Raw genomic sequence first — 25434 nt, forward strand, 5'->3', positions numbered from 1 at the left:
GCTGCCCTGTGGAGCTCAACTCCTGCTCAGCTTTTGCTGTAGTTTTTGGGGATGGGTCTCAGCTGCTGGTCTGTGCTTCTATTGCCTGGGTATGGATGTCTCCTCCCCAGCCTCTGTTGCTGGGTGTGTAAACCCCTGACTTCTCAGAGGGAACTTCTCACAGCTAAAATAGACCTTAGCTGCTGCCTGTGGGAGCCCAGCCAGCCCTCTCACACCTCTGCACCTCTTACCAGTTTTGATGAGGGCTCCTATTCACATGCCTTGTTATAAGGGTTCTCTCCTGCTGGTCTTCAGTAGGTTTTCTTTATTTTAGTTGTAATTCCAGTTTGGTCCTGGGAGATGATCATTGTAGCTTCCATTCACTCTGCCGCCATTTTCAAGGTAAACTATTTTCATCAAAAAGGTACCTGCTATCAATATGGTTTCTCTCTCTCTCTCTCTCTCTCTCTCTCTCTCTCTCTCTCTCTCTTTTTAGATAGAGTGGAAGGTGGAGGGAGGAGAGGGACATGGATGTGAGTGTGATGCATTGAGTGATTGCCTCCCACATTACTCCAACTGGTGTCTGGGATTGAACCTGCAACCCAGGCACATGCCCTTGACCAGGAATTGAACCCAAGACCCTTTGGTCTGAGAGTCAGTGCTCCAGCTGCTGAGCCAAACTCACCAGGGTATGGCTTGTCACTTTTGAAATTGATCTTGGTCAAGGGCTTTCTACCTCAGTGAAATTTTGAGGGTCCAATAGTGTTGAAAATGTTGCAATATGCCTTCTAAAGTGAAGAATAAGTTGCTATATCTGGCCTCTTCTATGAAAAAAAAAAAAAGAGCAAAAACGCCTAGTGGGTTTCTTTGTATTTTGGAAGCAACATATTCTTCATTTGGGTAGTTATTCTGACCTATTTCTGAGTGATCTGAAAAGCTGCTGGTTTTGAGTGGGATCCAGGATAATAGAAGGCTCTGTAAGAGGTCCAGGCTACTATGCAAGCTTCTCTGCCACTTGGGTAATATGATACAGCAGATCCCATGGTGCCTGAAATGTTAGTTACAGATAGGGATGCTGTCTGAAGCCTTTGATAGCACCCTATAGGTGAATCACAGCCCAGACCCTTAAGATTTTAGAGTAAAGCCTTGTTATCATCCATGGATAACTATTGTCCTGTTGAGAAACACCTACTGGCCTACTACTAGGCCTCAGTAGAAACTGAATACCTGACCGTGGGCCACCAAGTCATTATGAAACTTGAACTGCCCATCATAAATTGGGCATTATGTGAAAGAGGCATGAAGTTGGCTGTGCACAGTAGAATTCTATTATCAAATGGAAATGGTATATCTGAGACTGGGTCTGAGCAGGTCCTGAAGGCACAAGTGAGTTACATGAAGAAGTGACCCAAATGCTCATGGTCCCCACTCTTGCTACACAGTCTTTTCTCTCCCAGCCTGTACCTATGGCCTCATGGGGCACTCTTTATGATCAGTTGACAGAGAAAGAGAAGACTTGGGTCTGGTTTACAGATGATTCTGCATGATATATAGGTACCACCTGAAGGTGGTCACCTTCAGTACTACTGCCCAATTCTGGGACATCCCTGAAGGACTGTACTAAAGGGAAATCCTCTCAGTAGGCAGAACTTCAAGCAGTGTACCTGGTTGTTCACTTTGCTTTGAAAGAAAAATACCCAGATGTATGATAATATAATAATCCATGAGCTCCGAACAATGGTCTAGCTGGATGGTCAGAAAACTTGGTGACAAATAAATTTGGGGAAGGAATATGTGGACAGACCTCTCTGAATGGGCAAAAAAGTTAAGATATTTGTGTCCCATGTGAATTCTATCAAAGTATGGCCTCAACAGAGAAAGATTTTAATAATCAAGTGGGCCCCTTCTGTAGATAATAATCAACCTTTTCCTCAGCCACCCATGTCATTGTCCAGTAGACTCATGAACAAAGTGTCCGGTGGCAGAGATGGAGATAATGCATAAACTTGGAAGCATGGACTTCCACTAACCAAGGCAGGCCTGGATACAGCCACCACTGAGTACCCAAACAGCCAGCAACAGAGACCAAAACTCAACCCTTAACATGGCACCAATCCCCAGAGTGGTCATCGAGCTCCCTGGTGGCTGGTTGATTGCACTGGACCACTTCCATTGTGGAAAAGGCAGTGATTTGTTCTTATTGAAATAGACACTTACTCAAGATATGCATTTTCCTTTCCTGCACACAATAATTTCACTAAAACTACCATCTATGGAATTGCAGAATGCCATATCAACCCTAACAGTGTTCCAAAAAGTATTGCTTATTATCAAAAAACTTCACAGGAAAAAAATCAGGGAATGGGTCCATGCTCATAGAGTTCACTGGCCTTACCATATTTCCCACCATCCTGAAGAAGCTGGTTTGATAGAAAAGAGGAATGGCCCTCTGAAGACTCAGTTACAGGGCCAGGTAAATAACAATATTTTACAGGGCTGGTGCAAGGTTCTCCATATACAGCTCAGAATCAGCACCCAATATATGGTGCTGTTTCTCCCATAGGTAGGATTCATGGGTCTAGAAATCATGGGGTGAAAATGGCAATAGCCACTCACTATTACCTCCGGTGACCCACTAGCAAAAATTTGGCTTCTTTTTCTTGTAACTTAATTTTCTGCTGGCCTACAACACACACAAACACACACTCACCCAGTTTTGTTTCCACTTTTATTTCCTTATCATTTAACATAAGATGTATTGATTTCATATCATAGTATTTAAGTATTGTTAATTTTACACCATAGTATTTATGTTATGGAATATCAGGGGGAAGCATAAACATCACTCAAGGACTTTAACTCTTCTTCTGGGGAGAGGGTTAGTTCATTTTCAACTTGATCCATGATAGTTGTGTCATGTTAAGTGGAATAATGACCTTGTTATTATCTTCATTTGAGATTAAGTATCATTTAAGGAGATGTGAATGGGTGTCAAGTTGATAGGGGTCAACTTGTTGTGACCCCTTGTGATGTGTGACTCAACTTGTGATGGTTAACTTTGTGTCAACTGGACTGGCCATGGTGTGCCCAGACTAAATGTTATACCTGTCAGGATGTTTCCAGATGAGATTAGCACTTTTATTTGTAGACTCCGTAAAGTAGATTGCCCTCCCCATTGTGAGTGTGTATTATTCAATCTTTTGAGAGACTAAATAGAACAAAATGAAGAAAGAGAAATTAATTTTTTTTCTGCCTCACTGTTGGATCTGGGGCATCTCATTTCATCCTCTGCCTTTGGATTGGGAGTTACATCCCAGCTCTTCTGATCCTCAGATCTTTAGACTCTGACTGAATTATACCACTGGATTTTCTGAGTCTCCAGGTCATGGAACTGCTCAGCCTTCATAATCACATGAGCCAATTCATTATTTACATCTATTGGTCTGTTTCTCTGGAGAACCCTGACTACTACACTAGGACGCTTACAAAATGTTGCTGTTGCTTATGCCTCTGTCACCAAAAAGGGTGTTAAACTTCGTTTGTATGGTACCCCCGTGGCACAGCCAAATGGTTAATTCAACCATGGCCATAGGGGAAGCCTGTATCACAGATGATACTAATATGAGGCTTCCCGGAAGAAGAAACATGTAAATATGAACAGGATATATAGGACTTCCAAAGTATACCCGGTAACCACACACACACACACACACATCCTGGGAAAGTTCTCTGAATGACCTCAAGACCATTGTTGGAGGTTACTGGGATGATAGAAGTGTCTATTGAGACTTATGTACACCTCATTCACTTGGAGGAATTTTAGGTCACTACCTAGTGGTGAAGTGGAAGAGAACAGAATAAACGACTGAATAGTGTGAGCACAGAGAGGGGCTTGGAAGAAAGAGCCTCTCTCTGCCATTTGATTCACAACAATTAACAAAGGGAGATGAGGAGAGGTGAAAGGTTACGTTGGAAGGCTTTTTAGGGGGAGTTGAGAAAATGCCCCTGTTTTCTAACCAGAAAATTTGGACCTAGCTTGCATTTTACTTTCCCCTCACACCAGATGTGGTGAGATGGTGTGTTGTGATGTCTAAGCCACCCCAGGATTATCATTGATTGGTAGGAGTTTCTTGCTGACCAAAGAAAGCTGAAAGGTGTGGCTATTCATTGTCCTGGGGAGACTATATACAGGGATGTCAGTAGCCCTGTTGGTCAGGCCACTGTTGGCTTAGACATGGTAGAGGTGAAAGGGAAACTGTAGAAGCCCAGCACAGATTCAGACCCACCAACCATAAGCAGCAAAGACAAGATGAATCAGAATTCTCCCCTGTTAACCCAATACATTGAAAAGGTCAGACCACACTACCCATAGTTCTCTTCTAATTTCCCATCTACCATACTGCTAAGACCCCTACCTGTCCTTGTCTGGCACAGAAACACTCCTCAGCCCACACCTTTTTTTTTACAAATCCATCTTTCCCACGCATCTTCCACCCACTGCCTTCAACTAATGTCCTTCTGGGCTTATTCTCTTTTATACCAGTTGAAGAAGATAGTTGAAAGGATAGAATTAGCTCTTCAACAGTTAAAAAAAAAAAAGTCCAATGACATCAGTCTGTTACCACAGGATGAACAAAAAGAAGAGTCCAAATAAGGCAGTCCAGGAACTAGAGCATGGATGATGCTGCCTCGGCAAGTATTTCCCTATTTGTAGTAGAGTCCAGATTGCTGCAACTATCCTCGGCATCTCCAATGGAGGCTTTGCAGAAACAGCCAGCCCATAGAGACTAAATTGTGTACTGAAAAGGTACATTGATGGTGACAATAAAATCAAGTTTTGAAAATGATATGTGTGTATGTGTCCTAGTGGGTTGTCTGATGGTAAGGAGGGAGGGAGAAAGGAAGGAGGCAGGTTTGTGAAAAGAGACAAAGGTAGAGTTTAGCAGAGCTGGGGATCAGACAGTCAGGTTGACAGTTGTACAGACATTGGGTACAAGGATTGGGTCATGACTGAGCACTGAAGAAAGATTTTTCTCCTTGACACTTTAATCCATAGGCAATGAAGATAAAACCTTGGTGTTTCTGTGGAAGGAGAAATTGGAAGAAGAAAAGAGGAGTCATATCAGGGTTAGATTACCAGAACCCAGATGGGGAGATATCTGATGTGAGGGAGAGCGAGGTAGTGTGTTATAACCAGTCTGACTCTATTTTTTGTTGTTTGACCATTGACAGCTTTGAAATCCTACTCCTCTCCCTTCTTCTATCACACATCTGGGCAAGTGGATAAAGAAATCTGAAAGAAAGTTGAACCACACAAGCCCCAGCCCACAGAAACCCTCACCCCAGTGCCAGCCCTTAACAACCATAAAACCCTAAGTCAGTCACCTTTCCCAGCTCTCTCAAACCAGTCTTGGTCCTGCTCTTCCCACAAAGCCTTATTATGTGAGTAATAAACTATTCATTCCCTACTAGTGTCTGTACAGCAGCACCCAAACCAAATTTGAGGTAGCTGATTTATCTCACTTCTGTGGGGTGACTACAACAAACTCACACACTTCACAGAAGCTTAATTAATGCTGTGTGTGTGTGTGTGTGTGTGTGTGTGTGTGTGTAATGGCACTTTAACTAAGATACCAGTATTTCAGGAAGTAAATATTTCTGTGGTGCCTAGTATGTGTCAGACATAGTTGTAAGCCCTGAGGTTAGAGTGAAGAACAAGAAGTCAAAAGTTCCTGCCATCAGGGGTTTACATTTTTATGGGTGAGTAGGGTGGGGGAGATGGAGGCAGCCACCATAGCTAGGAATTGTGGAGAAATCTTTGAGGGGTTGACATTTGAACTGAGACCTGAACGATGAGATGGAGTGGGCAGTGGGCAGATTTTGATGAAGAGTATTTTAGGTAGAAGAATATCAAGTAGCAATGCCATAAAGTAAGACCAGCAAAAATATGAACAGCAAAAAGACCAATGTGCCTAGTGCATAGTGAGAGAGGGGCAGAATGGAGATAAATGACTGAAACCAGAGAGGCCAGCAAAGATGAGGTCTCATGGGGCTTTGCTAATAAATGTATGCTTTACATGAGGGAGGAAGTTAAAAAGTGAGTTACAAAACAAACAAAAAACATTGGTCTGGATTCAAACCTAGCTCTGAAACTGCCTATCTACCTGTTGTTTTAAGAAAGTCACTCAATTTATGTGAGCCTATCTTTCCACATTTATCAAAAGCAAATAATGTTAACATCATAGAACTTTTAGGAGAATTAAATTAGACACAATGACTGGCATAGCATCAGAAGTCAACAGGTGATAGCTATGATGGTTATTATGTACCACTGTCTGGAATGCTTTTGCCTTGAACACACTTAGGGATGCCCAGAGCCGAACTGCTTTGTGCATCATGGCTCACTTTAGTTGTGTGCCTTTGAAAGTAATTTTATAGCACAGTGCTCCTGAAGTTAAAAACCAGCTTTCAAGAAAGTTGACTTCAAAGATATTACCAACCAGAGAGAGTAATTTTGAGGTGAGCACCAGACAACAGGCTAAGGTGCCTTCTTAAATACTGCTGACTCAGAAACCCTTTCTTTTGCAGGGCAAACAAGGACATCTGTTAGAAGCTCCTACTTCTAGCAAACATGACAAAGATGTTAATTAATAAGTGTGGTGATTTAGGAACAAACACAGCTGACGCTCTGAATCTCCAGGAAGGACTTGGAACAAACACTTTGCTCTATATCACCCAGGGAAAATAATCCAAAGGCCCCAAATCTTTTCAATGGCACAGTTGGTAGCCTCCCACTTAACACTTCCAGTCAATGCTAAATTCCCTTATATATCATTTCTCATTTAATAGGAGGGGCAATAACATGCCTAAGTGGTTATTTTATTTGACTAATACTTACTTAACATTACTCTTATTTTGTGCCAATAATTTCTTAAGGGATTTCCATACTTCAATACACTTATTGTACATTATAGCCTGAGACAAACGTACCATTATAAACACTGTTTTATAGATGAGGAATCTGAGTCTCTATGGGTTTTACACTGTTTTACAGTCTAGAGAAATGACGGAAACGTCTCCAACTTACTCGTGAATATCCTCATCCATGCTGCTGGAACTTATTCTGCTGTTTCTCTCAAGATTCATGTCTTGATTCAATTCTGTGACTTTTGTTTGTTTGTCATTTCTTTTCTTTCATTTGTTTTTATTTTTTTATTTTTTATTGTTCACTTGGGCTTTCCCTCTTTTCTTTTTTTTTAATTTTTTTAATTTTTTTTTGTTACAGATGTTTCTTCTTTTTACCCCATTGGCACCCCCTCCCTATCCCCCCCCACCCTGTCCCTGACTTTGTTGTCCATGTCCATTGGTTATGCATACATGCATATAAGTTCTGTGGTTTATATCCTCCCACCCCGCCCACCGTCTCTTCTGAGGGATGTCAGTAGGTGCCCTATTTCCATGTTTCTGGGTCTACCGTATTCCTCAGACTGTTATGTTCATTACATTCAGTATATAAGTGAGATCATGTGGTATTTGTCTTTTTTTCTTGGCTTATTTCACTTAGGATAATACTTTCCTGGTCCCTCCATGTCGTCTCAAAGGATAAGAGATCTTTCTTTCTTATAGCTGCATAGTACTCCATTGTGTATATGTACCACTGCTTTTTTATCCATTCGTCTACCGATGGACACTTGGGCTGTTTCCAGATCTTAGCTATTGTAAATAGTGCTCCTATGAATATGGGGGTACATATATTCTTCCTGATTGGTGTTTCAGGCTTCTTAGGGTATATTCCTAGGAGTGGGATCACTGGGTCAAATGGAAGTTCAATTTTTTGAGGTAATACCATATATTTTCCATAGTGGCTGCACCAGTCTGCATTCCCACAGCAGTGTACTAGAGTCCCCTTTTCTCCACACCCTTGCTAACACTTGTTGTTTGATGATTTGTTGATGGCGACCATGTTGACAGGTGTGAGGTGATACCTCATTGTTGTTTTGATTTGCATCTCTCTGATGATTAGTGATGTTGAGCATTTCTTCATATGTCTTTTAGCCATTTGTATGTCCTGTTTGGAGAGGTGTCTATGTAGTTCCTCTGCACATTTTTTTAATTGGGTTCTTTGTCTTCCTTTGGTTGAGTTGTATGAGCACTCTCTCTATATTGGAAATTAACCCCTTATCTGATATATCATTGGCAATGATGCTCTCCCATACAGTGGATAGCCTTTCCATTTTGATGATTGTATCTTTTGCTGTGCAGAAGCTTTTGAATTTGATGTAGTCCCATGTGTTCATTTTCTCCTTTGTTTCTATTGCTTTAGGTAATATATCAGTGAAAATACTGCTGGGTATGATGTCTGAAATTTTGTTGCCTACAGTTTCTTCTAGGATTTTTATGGATTCACGGGTCACATTTAAGTCTTTTATCCATTTTGAGTCTATTCTTGTGTAGGGTGTAAGTTGGTGGTCTAGTTTCATTTTTCTGCATGTAGCTGTCCAATTTTCCCAAAACAATTTATTAAAGAGGATGTCCTTACTCTACTGTATGCTCTTGCCAGGTTTGTCAAATATTAATTAAGCATATTGCCTTGGGTCCATTTCTGGGTTGTCTGTTCTGTTTCACTGGTCTATATGCCTGTTCTTGTTCCAGTACCAGGCTGTTTTGATTACAGTGGCTTTGTAGTATAACCTGAAATCTGGTCATGTGATCCCTCCAACTTTGTTCTTCTTTTTCAAAATTGCTGTGGCTATTCGAGGATGTTTTGGTTCCATATGAACTTTTGAAGTATTTGTTCTAGTTCTGTGAAATATGTCGTTGGTATTTTGATGGGGATTGCATTGAATCTATAGATCGCTTTGGGTAGTATGGACATTTTAATGATGTTAATTCTTCCAATTTATGAACAAGGTATGTGCTTCCACTTTTTTATATCTTCCTTTATTTCTTTTTTCAATGACCTGTAGTTTTCTTCAAATAGGTCTTTTACTTCTTTGGTTTAGTTTATTCCTAGGCATCTTAATTGTTTTTCATTTCTTGCCTCTTCTCTTAGATGACGATTAAAAGTGATGGTGACATTTTTATTTATTTATTTATTTTTAGTATTTTCAAGTCTTTGTTTTTTTTAAATTAATTTATTTCTGTTACAGATGTTTCTTCTTTTTCCCCCATTGACACCCTCCTCCTGTTCCCCACCCCCCTCACAGCATTGTTGTCTATGTTCATTGATTATACTTATATGTGTAAGTTCTTTGGTTTATCTCTTCCCTCCCCCTACCTCCCTTTCTCTGAGCTTTGTCAGTTGGAACCCTACGTCTATATCTCTGGGTCAGTTTTGTTCATCAGCTTATTTTATTCATTATAGTCCACAAATAAGTGAGATCATGTGATATTTATCTTTCTCTGACTGGCTTATTTCACTTAGCATAATACTCTCCAGGTCCCTCCATGTAGTCTCGAAGGATAAGAGATCTTTCTTTCTTACAGATGCTGACACTTTTGAATCTATCTTAAATGTTTCAACTTTTCTCACATCTTTTCTGCTCATCCATCCTTTAGTATAGCAGGCTGGGGAAATCCCATAATTTGATTCTTTGGTTCAATAAACTACATGCCAGATGCATCCAGTAGCTATTTATCTCATTTAAATATTTTAAATGTTTAACTATTATATTTTTAAATTTAAATTTGAAGTTATTTTTTCTATACCAACTATTTTTGTTTTATGGATGTGGTATGCCCTCATCCCAGTTAAATATACATTTATTTTCTATGGAAGATGATTCTGTTACCCCAAATAAACCATAAGCTGCACATTTCCCTTCTGAAAATTGGTTTAAATCAGGCTATTTAAAGTTTTTGAAAACTTATGGAGATGTTTTTCTTGTGTGGAAAGTAGTAGAAAGAATCTACTTTTCAGCTCTGACAAAGTATTCAAGATAGTGAAAATCAAACAGAATTGTTTGTTGTTGTTAATCCTCACTTGAGGATATTTTTCCATTAATTTTTAGGTAGAATGGAAGGAAGAGAGGGAGGGAGGGAGGGAGGGGAGGGGGAGAGAGAGAGAGAGAGAGAGAGAGAGAGAGAGAGAGAGAGAGAGATTGGTTGCCTCCTGCATGACCCTGTGGGCCAGTGCTCTAACCGCTTAGCCAATGCTCTAACCGCTTAGCCAAATTTGCCAGGGCTCAAGCAGAATTATTAAGAGAAAGATAGATAACCTAAATAAAAAAACCAAAACACTTCTCTGTATATAACCTTAATGAATCACATCTCTGTACATACCTAGATGTCATTAGATGTTACCAGTGCTGGCTTCCTGTGTGTGCAACCTTTGCCAGGGGCCCTGGTACCAGAAGCTGACACCCCCCCCCCCCACCTCCTGCTCGGTACAATGCTCTGCTGTTGCTGTCTGAAATTCCTAATTATTTTATATTTGAGCTTTTGCTATATAAGTGAAGTGTGATGGAAAAATGGAGCAAATGTTTGGGCCAAGGAGATATGCTGGTGTCAGCACTCAGAGCTGTGGGCCCAGGCTTACAAGCATGGGGGCAGTGGGCAGTATGACTTCACCTTTCCTGGGACAGTCATGGGTAACATGGGGCCCTGATGAGGTGACAGGGTGTGGCCTAGGCCCACATTGGCAGTGGCAGTGGTGACTGGGATATAAATGATATGAAATCCCTGACCCCTTGACCATCCATTTCTAATTGCCTATTGAGCAGTTCCCCCTAGTTGGCCCAAAGTCAGCAGAACAGAGTCATGTCCCCCTTTTTCTTCCACATGTTGCTATGCTGTGACTTCTGTCTCCACCCCTCTACTGAAACCCAGGAGAGAGAAGTGACACATGAGGGCAAAAGAGGAATGAGGACAATGCGGAGGTTCTGCCTGAGTTGTCCAAGCATGTGGTGGTAGCAGTGGGAGGTAATGACCCCAGAAAGAGGACTGGGCCTGGGAAGCGGAAGACAAGTCAGCTGTGTTGTGTAATAGCTGCTAAAATGACCATGGAGGAGAAGCCAAACAACACATGGCAGAGAAGAAGGGAAGAGAGGGGAGAACCAGGACGATGATCCAAATGAGGAGAGGGGAGAGAGGCTGGACCTCTGGAAGGAGGAAATCAGTTTCTGCTGAGAGGGAGTGAGGGTGGTGATGTGACCCCAGGCAGAGGGATGAGGAAGAAGAGTGCAGTGTGGAGAAGGGCAGAGGCACACATTCCCCAGCCCCAGCCTCTCCCAGACAGAAGGCAGACCACAGGGTCTGAGAAGTACTTTATTTATTGTTTTTAGAGACAGAGAGAGAGAGAGAGAGACAGAGAGACAGAGAGAGAGAAATATCAATTTTTTGTTGCACCCATTCATGCATTCATTGGTTGATTCTTGTATGTGCCCCGACTGGGGATCAAACCAGCAACTTTGACTTATCTGGACCACACTCGAACCAACTGAGCACATGGCTAGGGTGAGAAGCACTTTCATTTAAAACTACAACAATCAGCCTTGACTGATGTGGCTCAGTTGGTTAAAATGTCATCCCCTGTACCGAAAGTTTGCAGATTGGATTCCTGGTCAGGGTACATACCCAAGTTTCGGCTTTGATCCCCAGTTGGGGCCCATGCGGAAGGCAACCAATCAATGTTCTGATGTGTTCTCTCCCACATCTCTCTCTCTCTCTCTCTCTCTCTCTCTCTCTCTCTCTCTCCCCCCTCCCTTCCCTCTCTCTAAAATCAATAGGCATATCCTCAGGTGAGATTAAAAATAAAAAGATAAAAATAATATAACTGCAGCAAACAGGGAACAAAGGTTGTGCTAAACCTCAGGAAGGAGGGAAGCCCTGGTAGGGCACAGTGGGCCCTTCTGATCTGAAATGGGCAAGGAGAATGGGGTAACCCGTGTGACTGTAGGTCCTGGATTCAACAGGTACAGCTTTTGCTGTGTGAGGGGGAGGGGAGACACTGTTCAACCTGAAAAAGGGATCAGAGTCAGGGAGTAGCCTCCAGCCATGGCCAGCCCCCAGCCCTCCCAGACTGAGACTGTGGAAAGGGGGATGGATCAGTCACGTCAAGGGACCTGGAACTTGTCAGTGAGGCTATGCATGGCCACTGAAACAGGGAAAGGCATAACCAGACATCCAGGCACAGCATTACAGAACCCTCACCCCTATCCCCATGGGACATGCATAACCCTGCAAACTTGAATCCCTATCCAAACCTGGCGGTGTTCAGTCCTGGGTGTGACACACCCACCCATAACTCAAGTAAAAGGTACACAGTTTTTACAAATGGGAACATAGGTATGAGCAGTTCTCAAAATTTGGTGTGTATCAGAATCATTCAGAACTGGTGAGGATATGTACATTCCCTGCCAAGCAACAGTTAAAGAGAAAATAAATATGCTGTCTCCAAATGAACTGAAATAAGAGCTCTAGGAGTGAAGTGTGACTCTAATATATTTCTAGGTGGAGATGACAGAGAGAGAGAGAGAGAGAGAGAGAGAGAGAGAGAGAGAGAGAGAGAGAGAGAGAGAGAGAGAGAGAGATACAGTTCCCAGTGCCAAGACTGCCAGTCTTCTTCCCACGGGAGGTGATCCCTGGGTATTCCCCTACACACCCAGCCCCATACCACCCCATGTTCTACCCAAGGATTCCCTGGTTTTCCCCTGCCTCAGCCAGAGGTTGGTCAAACCCAGTTGATTTTTAAGATTGTCGATTTCTCTGTGCAGCATGGGACACTAACCCAGCAGACAGGAGAGAAAGAAATTGTCAGTATATTCTTGCTTCCTTTCTCTCCTCATACCCTCTCTGGCACCTACCCCACATCCCAAAGCCCAGTGGCTAGACTGAAATGGGGCCTTTACTGGGAAGCAGGTAGCCTCCCTACATGGTGGTGGGAGGGGGGAGGGCAAAAGTCTGTTTAACCTGGACATAGAACCTGCTGCCCAGACTAGACAGCATTACTTGAAGGCAGTCCTGTGCTCCAGGTGGTGGCTGCTGCTTTTCATGCTGTGATGGATGAAGAAATGGCCCCTGGTCACCTGAAGGAGAACACCAAATGCAGGCCCCAAGCCTAGGCGAGAGGCAGGAAGGGCCTAGCAGGATCTACAGTGAGTCAGCCCCCTCTTTGTGAACAAGTTGACTCTGCTCTGTCCAGCATTTCTGCCCTTCTCTCCAGGGTGGCCTTCTCAGGAGGCAAGACTTCAGCCCAGCCCTATTTACACAGTTTCCTATGGGAGAACTGTATGGGTAGGCAGAGAGGGCTGGGAGCAAGACTGAGGTCCTGAGAGTACCAGAGCCAGAGTTTTCTCTCTGAATCCCCCTCCCCGTAAACCAAATCCTCTAGACTCAACCTGAGGGTGAGCGCTCTCTGGGCTTGACTCCGTCCTGGGCCATGGCCAAAAGCTGTGAGTGTACTTGTACTGCAAAAGATTTGATCTTGTGGTATCCACTGTTATATCTTCCAAAAATGCATGGACAGATGAGAATGGCCCTGGCCTGTTTGCTGTAAGCTAAAAGACACATTTCTGACTGGCTAGGGGTGGTGTGTGTGTATGTGTGTGTATAGAGGCTGGGTTAGGCAGAGAATAGATGAGAAGTAAAAGTTCAATCTCAGCCCCCTCCTTCCCACCCCTACTCATGCCCACCACCGTCCTTCTGAACCCCCCTCCTTCTCAGTCCCTCTCTGGGGAAGAGACCAAAAACATCATGTGACACATTAAGCACTTGATCCTATTAAAATTACCCCAACTTGGCATCTTAGTGAGAACCTCAATGGACAGAAGGAGCACGTGAAAAGTGTTTGTGTTGGGGGCACAGATGGGGAAGGGAAAGAGGAAGATGGACTACTCACTTGGCCCTTTGGGGCTGGCTCTTTATTTGGGTTGGTATCTTCTAGGTTCACCCGTTCGGACTTCCTCATCCTACTCAGCACTGGATTCTTCCTGCAGTTGTGCTTGGACTGTTTGGTCCCCGAAGGGACCAAGGAACATTTCTCAGCAATCCCAAGCACTGGGAAGGTTCCAGGTGCCAGGGGACCTCCCAAGATATAGGCCTGGGATTTTCTCCCCAGGACGACTTTTGAGACACAGCCAGCTGGAGATTTCTTCTCCTGAAGCTCCTTCTCCCTACGTGTGGCCCGAGGCATGTGACTGGACCTGTCCGCTGATCAGACATGGCATTTTCCTAGCTGAGGACTTTTTGGGAGAAGAGATATTCAATTCTCCAGCAAACTCCCTTTGTGTGGTTGCAGCTAATGTGGTAGGAACAGTAGACAGCAAAGCAACTGGCCCACCAAGGACGTCCTGTCTGGATGTGTCTCCAGAATTCTTGAAGCTACTAGATTTGATTTGGCCTCTTTCTTTGAAGACAATGCTTACACTCATAAGTTGTGTCTCAGGGAACTCATCTGATGAAATGTCAGAAGGCCCCAGGTCTGAGGGTGGCAGGTTGGGTAAAGTTGGCCCCTGGAGACCCATAGTAATATTTAAATCTATTTCAGTCACTCTCTTTTAGTTTCCCCAGTCCCAACTTTCCCCAGACCCTTCAGCCAAGCCTGCTCACCCCCACCCTTCCAGGTGACCACTCACTCTCCCCAACCCAGGCTACCCAGCCTGCACCACATTGCAGTCCCTTCATCCAGGCCACCCTCCACCCAGGATGCCATTATCCCTGCCACCCCATGGGGACCCGCTTCGCCAGGCCACTGTCACCTCCATCATGGTATTCCACACAACACTTTCTGATGAAGGAACTCATTTTACAGCAAATGAGTGCAGCAATGAGCCCAAGCTCATAGAATTCTCTTGTCATACCATATTCTCCACCACTCTGAAGCAGCTGGCTTGATAGAAAGGTGGAATGGCATTCTGAAGGATTAATTACAGGTTCTCCAGAAAGATGTATATGCTCTGAGTCAGTGTCCAATCTATGGTTCTCTCTCTCAAATAGGCAGGATTCATGGGTCCAGCAATCAAGGGGAGGAAATGGGAGTGGACCACTCACTATTACTCCTAATGAGCCACCAGCAAAATTTTTGCTTCCCGTCCCTGTGACCTTATGCTCTTCTGGCCTCGGGGTCTTAGTCCCAGAGAGATGAATGCTTCAACCAGGAGATACAGCAATGATTCCAATGATCTGAAAATTAAAACTGCCACCTGGCCTCTTTGGGCTTCTCATGCTTATGAACCAGCAAGCAGAGAAGAGTTATGGTGTTGGCTGGGATGATTGACTACCAAGGGAGAAATTGGAGTACTACTCCACACTGAAGGTAAGGAAGTGTGTTTCTGGAATACAGGAGATACCATAGGGTGTGTCAGTATAATCGTGTCCTGTAATTAAGATCAGTGAAAAACTGTAATCCAATTCAGGCAGGACTACTAATAATGGCCCAGACCTTTCAGGAATGAAGGTTTGGTCACCTCATCATATAAAGAACCACAACTGGCTGAGATGATTGCTGAGGGCAAAGTGACCAGTTACAAAAATGAGGACTGTAATTGTAATAATTATTTCTTACTTATTTTGTTATGAATATGTTTCCGTGTATATATGTCTGTATATATATAAAGCAAATATATTTGTTTTCATTTCTTCTCTTATTTCTTTATCATGTAGCATATGGTGTATTGACTTTATATCTTTGTATTTAATTATTGTTAAATTTACATCATAATGTTCAAGTTACAAGCCATCAGGGGGAAGAGTAAACATCACTCAATGACTTTAGCTCTTCTTCTGGGGAAGGGGTTAGTATGTTTTAGGTTATATGAAGGACAATTGTGTCATGTTAAGTGGAATTATGGCTTTGTTAATTGTCTTTATTTAGAGATTAAATATGATATAAGGAGATTTATATAAGTGTCAAGTTAACAATGGGTGGACTTGTGATGGTTAATTTTATATGTCAAATTGAGTAAGGATGCCAAAATAACTGGTAAACATTATTTCTGAGTGTGTCTGTGAGAGTATCTCCAGAAGAGATTAGCATTGGAATTGATAGACTGGGTAAAGAGGATCCACTTTCACCAATGTGGGTGTGCATCATCTACTGGGTTGAGGGCCCAAATAGAACAAAAGGGCAAAAGAAGGGCCAATTCTCTCTCTCTCCTTGAGCTGGGACATCTATCTTTTCCTTTCTTCAGTCATTGGAGTTCCTGGTTCTTGGGCCTTCATACTCTGGGACTTATACCAGTTCTCACCCCACCCTCCCACCTAAGTTCTCAGGCCTTTAGTCTCAGACTGAATTAGACCAGCAGCTTTCCTGGGTCTCCAGCTTGCAGATGGCACTTTGTAGAAGTTCTCAGCCTCCATACCTGTGTGAACCAATTTCTATAATACACATTCTCTCATATCTATCATCTATCTATTATCTATCTATCATCTATCTATCTATCTATCTATCTATCTATCTATCTATCTATCTATCTATCATCTATTTATATCATCTATCTATCTATCATCTATCTATCATCTATCTATCTATCTATCTATCTATCTATCTATCATCATCTATCTAATCTATCTATCATCTATGTTATTGATTCTTTTTTTCTGGAGAACCTTGACAAATACACTTTGTTTTGAGATATTTTTTTGTTTGCTTTTTCCACTGTAAAGTTACTCCCACCCCTCCCCCTTTCATACTCTGGAAGCAAGTCACTAAACATAGCCCACACTCTAGAGCTGAGGAGTTAATATCCACTTCCCTGAGTGGGGGCTATCTACATAAATTAGTTAGAATTCTTTTGTATGGGAGATTTACTCATTGATTCATTGAATCATTTATTTTGTCCATATGGAATCATGTATATTTATTTTCTACCCTGGGTTATAATAAAATACAACAGTATTTATTTTCATTGCTCAAATTGTTCTACCTTTGGTTATTGGGAGCTCTTTCAGGTTGGCTCCTCTGTCCCTTTGCCATACTCTCATGTTTTGTTTTTTGAGCACTTTCTTACTTTCTGGTGCTACAAGACTCTTCAGGCTCATTGTGTATTTTCCTTGCTCCAGTACTAGAATAAGCCATTTCTCCACTGAGCCCTGGTTCCTTGCACTGAAGAATGGTGTGAAACCAGTATCTTGGTACTGGGTTTGCTTGTTGCTTCTGGACCCTTTCAGCCATCAGAACTAAGACATTTACATGGGTATACTGACACATGTATATACACATATCTATAATTATTTTTGTATCTATTTATCTCTATTTATATTAAGCTAAATATAAGTACATACTGGTGTCTCTGAATCTAATCTGGTACCACATGGTTCATTGTAGCCTTTCCCCTTGCTTTTCAGCTGTTTCAGAATTGTTTACTCATATTCCCTTGAGAAACAGCTTTGCCAATTAGATACAGTGTTTATGTAGTTTATTCTGTCCTTAGTTTATGTTTTTCAGTGAAAACATTATTTTCCAAAGTTACTTTTGCCAATTCCTTTACCCCTACTTTCTTGTTTGTCTAACAAAAGAGCCACCCAAAAGCTTATTTTGATTGCAGCCTCTATTCATTTTCCAGTTTTGAGAAAATGTTATATTGTGATGAGATATTTATATTTAAATTTTCCGATTTTTCTGACTTTAACTTTTTTATGAGTTAGGAATATTCCAATGAGTCCTTAGTCTGATAATGTCAATGTATGTTGGATTTTTAAGCACAGCTATAGTCTCATTACATAATAAATATAATACTTTGACATCTAATTTGATAACAAATTAATCCACACTCCACTGTGCCTTAAAAGTACAACATTCAAGCTCCACTTTTCTTTATCAATTTAGTTTTGATTTTGATATGATAGATATGCAATGGTAATAAAAAAAAATGTTGTGACACAGCAATGTGTGTGGCACTTGAAATGCTTTAGAGTTATAACTGTGTCACTGTGATTTGTAAAGCACTGAGCAGCACTGCAAAGTGATGAGAGTACCACATGGGGTCTCTGTTACAACTACTCAACTCTGCCCTTGCAGCATAAAGGCAGCCATAAGTAAAATGTAAACAGATCAGTGTGGCTATGTTCCAATAAAACTTTATTTATGGGCACTTAAATTTGGATTTTGTATAATTTTCACATTTCATAAAATATTATTTTCTTTTTTTGCAACCACTTAAAGATGAAAATTAGGTAGTGGGATGAATTGGACCTGTGGTTCATAGTTTTCTGACTCTAAGGTTTTAAAGGTATACTATCATATCATCTGTAAATATGATTGTTTTACTTCTTTTCCAAGTTTTGTGCCTTTGAATTTGTTTCTCTTGCATATTTTTTTTTTTACTAACCTCTATAGTACAAATTTTAATGGTAGTGGAAGACACTATTGTCTTATTGCTCTTCTAGTGGAAACATTTGTAATGATTTCCCACTAAGATTCTGGTTTTAGGACTGAAGTATACATAATTTATTATGATAATATAACCATTGATTTCTATTTTATTGAGTGTTTTTTAAATCAGGTATTGTATTTTATTTAAGGCTTTTCAGGATTTATTATGATAATCATATATACTAATATCATATACCATATTAATAAAGTATTTTACTATTATTATTTGTAATACATATAATTATTATTAATATTGAAACAACTTGCATTCTTGAATAAATCCTACTTGATTATAATGCATTATTTCCTTTTTTTTAATGGAATCTTTTTTATATGTTTTTATTAATTTATTTTTTATATAGAAAGGAAGGGAGAGAGAAAAAGAAACATTAATGTGAGAAAGAAACATGGATCGGCTGCCTATTGCACACTCCCTACTGGGGATTGAGCCTGCAACCTGGGCATGTGTCCTGACTGAGAATTGAACCAGGACCTCTCAGTCTATTGGATGACTCTCAATCCAATGAGCCACATCGGCCAGGCAATGTGTTATTTTCTTAATGTGATTGGGTGCTGATAATGTTTTATTTAGTACTCTTGTATGACTATCCAAAGGTGACATTGGTCTATGGTTTTCTTTTTTTTTTGTACTATCTTTATCAGGTTTAGTTATCAATGTTATACAGTACTTACTTAATAAAAAGAATTAGGATATTTTCCTCCATTTTTAAAGCACTGGGGCATTTTACAAAACATTAGAACTATGTGGTGTTTGAAGTGTGGTGGAATTCCCCTGTGACAACACCTGGGGTTGGTACTTTTTTGTGGGTAGTCCCTTAATAATAATCTCTATTTCTTCCATGACAATTAGTCCCTTTAATTTTTCTATCTCTAATGGAGTTGTTTTGGTAATCTTAACTTTCCTAGGGAAGTATCCCTATCATGTAGATTTTGAAATTTATTTGCAAAGAGATCTATATTTTCTTATTATGTCTTTAATTTATCCTGTTTATTAGCTATTTCTGAATTATTTATTTTGTATAATTTTGTTTATCTATTTTGTTTTGCTTGATTTAGCTATTTCACCTGTATGTTCATCTTTACAAATAAAATTTTGATTCATTGATTAGGTCTATTATTTTTCTGTTTTCAATTTCATTAATTTCTACTTTTATTTTTATTAGTTTATGTCTCGTGTTCTCTTTCAATTACTTTGTTGTACTTTTCCTAGTTTTTTTGGGAGGGAGGCCTTCACTCAGATCTTTTTTTTATTTTTTTTATTTTATCCTCACCCGAGGACATTTTTCCATTTTTTGTTCAGGTAGAGTGGGAGGGAGAGAGAGGAACAGAGGAACAGAGAGAGAGAGAGAGAAACATCGATGTGAAAGAAACACATCGAGTGGCTGCCACCCGCACAACCGACCAGGGCCGGGGACAAACTGCAAGGGAGGTACGCACCCTTACCGGGAACCGAACCTGGGTCTCTCAGGACCGCAGGTCGACACTCTAACCGCTGAGCCAAACCGGCCAGGGCTCACTCAGATCTTTTTAAAAATGTAATAAAAAACAACATAAAACTCACCATCTTAACAATTTTTAAGGGTATAATTCAAGGCAGTATATTTACATTGCTGTGCAATTTTTTTAGTTTTAAAATAAATCTTTATTGTTGAGAGTATTACAGATGTCCCCCCCCCTTTTCCCCAATTGGCCCCCTTCTCCTGGTTTTCATCCTGCCCCAGGCCTTCACCACCCTATTGTCTCTGTCCATGAGTAATGCACATATGCATTTAAGTTATTTGGTAATCTCTTTCTGCCCTCTCTCCCTTCCCTCTGAGGTTTGTCAGTCCGTTCCTTGTTTCCATGCCTCTGTTTCTATTTTATTCATCAGTTTATTTTGTTCATTAGATTCCAGATATAAGTAAGAACATGTGATAATTGTCTTTCTCTGACTGGCTTATTTCATTTAGCATAATATTCTTCAGGTCCCTCTACGCTGTCTCAAAGGGTAAGGGATCCTTTTATTTTAGAGCTGCATAGTATTCCATTGTGTAAATGTACCACAGCTTTATTTGTTGCTGTTAATCCATTGATTTTTAGATAGAGTGGAAGAGAGGGAGGGATGGGGAGAAAAAGAAAGAGACATCAATATGAGAGAGAACCATTGATTGGTTGCTTCCCTCACAGTCCCGACTGGGGCCAGGGATCCAACCTGCAACCCAAGTACATGCCCTTGACCTGGAATTGAACCTGCAACCCTTTGGTCCACGAGCTAACACTCTACTGCTGAGCCAAACCAGCCAGGGCCCACAGCTTTTTTATCCATTCATCTACTGATAGGCACTTGGGCTGCTTTCCGATCTTAGTTATTGTAAATAGTACTGCTATGAACATAAGGGTGCATATATTGTTTGTGACTGGTGTTTTGGGATTCTTAAGATATATTCATAGGAGTGAAATCATTGGGTCAAACAGCAGATCAATTTTTAATTTTTTGAGGAAACTCCACACTGTTTTCCATAGTGGCTGCACCAGTCCGCATTCCCACCAGCAGTGTACTAGAGTCCCCTTTTCTCCACACCCTCGCCAGCACTTATTGTTTGATGATTTGTTGATGGCAGCCATTCTGGCAGGTGTGAGGTGATACCTCATAGTTGTTTTAATTTGCATCTCTCTGATGATTAGCGACTTTGAGCATTTTTTCATTTCTCCTGGTCCTTTATATGCTTGGAGAAGTATCAGTTCAGGTCTTTTGCCCCCTTTTTTTTTTGAAGCCACATTTTTATTTATTTATTGTAAAAATTTATCTTTATTGTTGAAAGTATTACAAATGTGTCTCCTTTTTTGTCTTCCTTTTGTTGAGTTGTATGAGTACTTTATGTATTTTGGAAATTGACCCCTTATCTGATGTATCATTGGCAAATATATTCTTCCAAACAGTGGTTCCCTCTTCCTTTTGATGCTGTTTCTTTTGCTATGTAGAAATTTTTAGTTTCATGTAGTCCCATTTGTTTATTTTTCCCTTTGTTTCTCTTGTCTAGGCAATGTATCAGTGAAAATTCTGCTACATGAGGTGTCTGAGATTTTGCTGTCTACATTTTCTTCTAGGATTTTTTATGGTTTAGTTATTTACATTGAAATCTTTTATTCATTTTGAGTTTATTCTTGTGCATGGTGTAAGTTAGTGTTCTAGTTTCATTTTCTTGCATGTACCTGTCCAATTTTCCCAACACCGTTTATTGAAGACACTATCTTTTCTCCATTGTATGTTCTTGCCTCCTTTGTCTAATATTAATTTGGGCATACTGTCTTGGGTCAGTTTCTGGGCTTTCTGTTCTGTTTCATTGACCTATATGCTTGGTTTTGTACCAGAGCCAGGCTGTTTTGATTACAATGGCTTTGTAGTATACCTTGATATCTGGTATTGTGATCCCTTCTACTTTCTACTTTCTCAAGATTGCTCTGGCTATTCAGAATCTTTATTGGTTCCATATAAATTTTTGGAGTATTTGTTCTATATATGTGAAATTTGCTGTTGATATTTTAATAGAGATGCATTGAATCTATAGATTCCTTTGGTTAGTATGGACATTTTAATGATGTTAATTCTTCCAACCCATGAACACAGTATAGTCTTCCTTTTGTTTATATCTTTCCCTATCTCTTTTTTCAACGGCCTATAGTTTTTCAAGTACAGGTCTTCCACCTCCTTCATTAAGTTTATTCCTAAATATCTTCATTTCTTTTTGTTGCAATGGTAAATGGGATATTTCTTTTAGTTTCTCTTTCTGATTGTTCATTATTGGTTTGTAAAAATGCCATCAATTTTTGGATGTTAATTTTGTATGCTGCTACATTGCCAAATTCATTTATTAAATCTTGTAGATTTTAAAAATATATTTTATTTAAATATGTTTTTATTGCTTTTTTAGAGAGAGAGGAAGGGAGAGAAAGAAACATCAATGTGAGAGAGAAACATTGATCAGCTCCCTCTGCATGACCCCCACTGGTGATCAAGCCTGCAACCTGAGCATGTGCCCTGACCAGACATCAACCTGGGACCTCTTAGTTGATTAGATAATGCTCAGTCCACTGTGTCACATAGGCCAGACAAATCTAATAGATTTTTGGTAGAGTTTTTTGGGATTATCTATGTACAATATCATGTGATGTGCAAATAATGATAGTTTCACTTCCTCCTTTCCAATGTGGATGTCTTTTATTTTTTCTTCTAGTTTGATTGCTGTGGCTAAGACCTCTAGGACTATGTTGAATAAATGTGGTAAAAACAGGCCTCCCTGTCTTGTTCCTGTTCTTAGGGGAAATACTTTTAGTTTTTGCCCATTGAGTGTGATGTTGGCTGGAGGTTTGTCATATATGGCCTTTATTATGTTGAAGTATGATCCCTCTATCCCCACTTTGCTGAGAGTTTTTATCAAAAATTGCTGTTCGATTTTGTCGAATACTTTTTCTACATCTATTAATATGATCATATGATTTTTATCTTTCAATTTGTTTATGTGATGTTTTACATTTATTGATTTGTGAATATTATACCAGCTTTACATCCCTGGAATAAATCCCACTTGGCTATGGTGTATAATCTTTTTAATATATTGCTGCATCTGTTTGTTAATATTTTTTTGAGGATTTTAGCATCTATGTTCATCAGGAATATTGGACTGCAATTTACTTTCTTTGTAATATCTTTATTTGGTTTTAGAACTAAGATAATGCTGGTCTCATAAAAAGGGCTTGGAAGTCTTCCTTCTTGTTTAATTTTCTGGAATAGTTTGAGGAGGATTAGTTGTTAGTTCTTCTTTGAATGTTTGGTAAAACTTTCCTGTGAAGCCATCTGGATCAGGGCTTTTGTTTGCTGGGAGGTTATTGATTACTGCTTCAGTTTCATTAGTTGTTATTTATATATTCAGGTTTTTCTAATCTTGTTGAGTTTTAGAAATTGTATGTTTATAGGAATTTTTCCATTTCTCCCAGGTTGTCCAATTTGTTAGTATATAGTTGTTCATAGTATTTTCTTACAATCTTTTGTAATTTCTGTGGTGTCAGTTCATATTTCACCTTTTCCTTTCTGATTTTATTTCTTTGGGTCCTCTCTCTTTGTTTCTTAATGAGTCTGGCTAAAGGTTCCTCAATCTTGCTTAACTTTTTGCAGAACTAGCTCTTGGTTTCATATATCCTTTGTATATGTATTTTTTAGTCTCTGTGTTATTTATTTCTGCTCTGATATTTATTATTTTCTTCCTTCTACTTACTCTGGGAATTTTTTGTTGTACTCCTCCTCATTCTTTAAGTTATGGGGTTATACAGTTTATTAGAAATTTTTCTTGTTTCTTGAGGTAGGCCTATAGGCTATGCACTTCCCTCTCAGGACTGCTTTCCCTTTGTCCCATAGATTTTGGGTTGCGTGTTCATTTTAATGCATTTCCAGGATGTTTTTAATTTCCTCCCATTCATTGTTTAATAACATGCTTTTTAGCCTCTGTGGGTTTGAACTTGGTATTTAATGCATTTATTTTCAGTCTTTCCTTTTTACTGATAACAGTGCTTAGTGCTGTAACATTCCTTTGATCATGGCTCCAAATGCATCCCATAGATTCTGATGTGTTTACATCATTGTTATTTGTTTTATTTATTTATCCTGTTATTTGTTTTAGAAATGCTACTTTCAGTTTTTATTTTTCCTTTCAACCAAGAGTTGTTTAATTGAACGTTTAAAAAATTTGAGGTAGGCTGTGGGTGATGGGAAGAGATTAACCAAGGAACAATGTACATATATGTATTGCCTATGGACACAGACTATAGTGTGGTGAAAGCCAGGGATGGGTCTAGGGCTGGGTAGAGGGGGGCAAAGGGGAGAAAATGGGGAACATCTATAGGACTGTCAACAATAAATTTAAAAAAATTCAAGGTAGAAGTCCGTTTAAACATTTTGTTAATACTTTCTAGTTTCATTGCATTATGATAAGACTGTTGTCTGTAATGTCTGTAATATCTGTACTTTATGGAAGTTACTAATTAATCATTTTATGGTGACCTAATGTATAATCATTTTTTGTGATGGTTTCACAGACACATGAGGAGATATATTCTTTAATATTAGTTTCTAATGCATACAATCAATATTATTAATTATGTTGTGGAGATCCTCTATATTATTACTTATGTTTTTTGCCTATTTGATCTGTCTTATATTGAGAATGTTACATTAAAGTCTTGTATTGTTAGTGTTTTTCATCCATGCCTCTATGCAGCTTTTGTGTTTTCTGCTTCTTAAAACTAGTTGCTGTGTTACTTGATTCATTTTGAATTATAGATTTTAGAGTCAAAGCACCTTTTTTTGTCACATTCAGTGGTTTTGGCTTGAATTCTATTTTGTCTGATAATAGAATCACTACTCCTGATTTCATATTGTTTCCATTTGTCTGGTATGTCTTTATCTCTTCTTTTATTTTTGGCTTTTCTGAATTATTTTGTTTTTCATGGTCTCTTTTATGCAGCATATGACTGAGTCTTTTGTGAGTCAAATTGAAAATATTTTAATAAACAAATAAGCCAATTCATCCTTATTGATATAACTGATATGTTTGCCTCAATTTAGTCATAATATCTTATAATTAAATGTTGTATTTTATGTCTCCTTGTCTACAAGATGTGCTTTTTAATTGCCTGTTTGCAGGACATACAAATGGCCAAGAGACATATGAAAAAATGCTCAACATCACTAATCATCAGAGAGATGCAAATTAAAACAACTATGAGGTATCACCTCACACCTGTCAGAATGGCTGCCATCAAAAAATCATCAAACAACATGTGTTGGCGAGGGTGTGGAGAAAAGGGGACTCTAGTACACTGCTGGTGGGAACGCAGACTGGTGCAGCCACTATGGAAAACACTATGGTGTTACCTCAAAAAATTAAAAATTGAACTTCCATTTGACCCAGTGATCCCACTTCTAGGAATATACCCTAAGAAGCCTGAACCACCAATCAGAAAGAATATATGTACCCCATGTTCATAGCAGCACTATTTACAATAGCTAAGATATGGAAACAGCCCAAGTGTCCATCAGTAAAATGGATATAAAAGCTTTGGTACATATACACAATGGAATACTATGCAGA

At 39.8% G+C, this 25434-nt stretch overlaps 1 pseudogene; it reads right to left on the reverse strand.

Annotated features, from left to right (window-relative positions):
- Positions 1 to 13681: 13681 nt before the first annotated feature.
- On the reverse strand, positions 13682 to 14441 carry LOC118635416 (annotated as a pseudogene).
- Between the last annotated feature and the right edge of the window lie 10993 nt (positions 14442 to 25434).

Source organism: Molossus molossus, unplaced genomic scaffold (genome assembly GCF_014108415.1).
Source record: "Molossus molossus isolate mMolMol1 unplaced genomic scaffold, mMolMol1.p scaffold_m16_p_2, whole genome shotgun sequence".
NCBI classification, from domain to species: domain Eukaryota; kingdom Metazoa; phylum Chordata; class Mammalia; order Chiroptera; family Molossidae; genus Molossus; species Molossus molossus.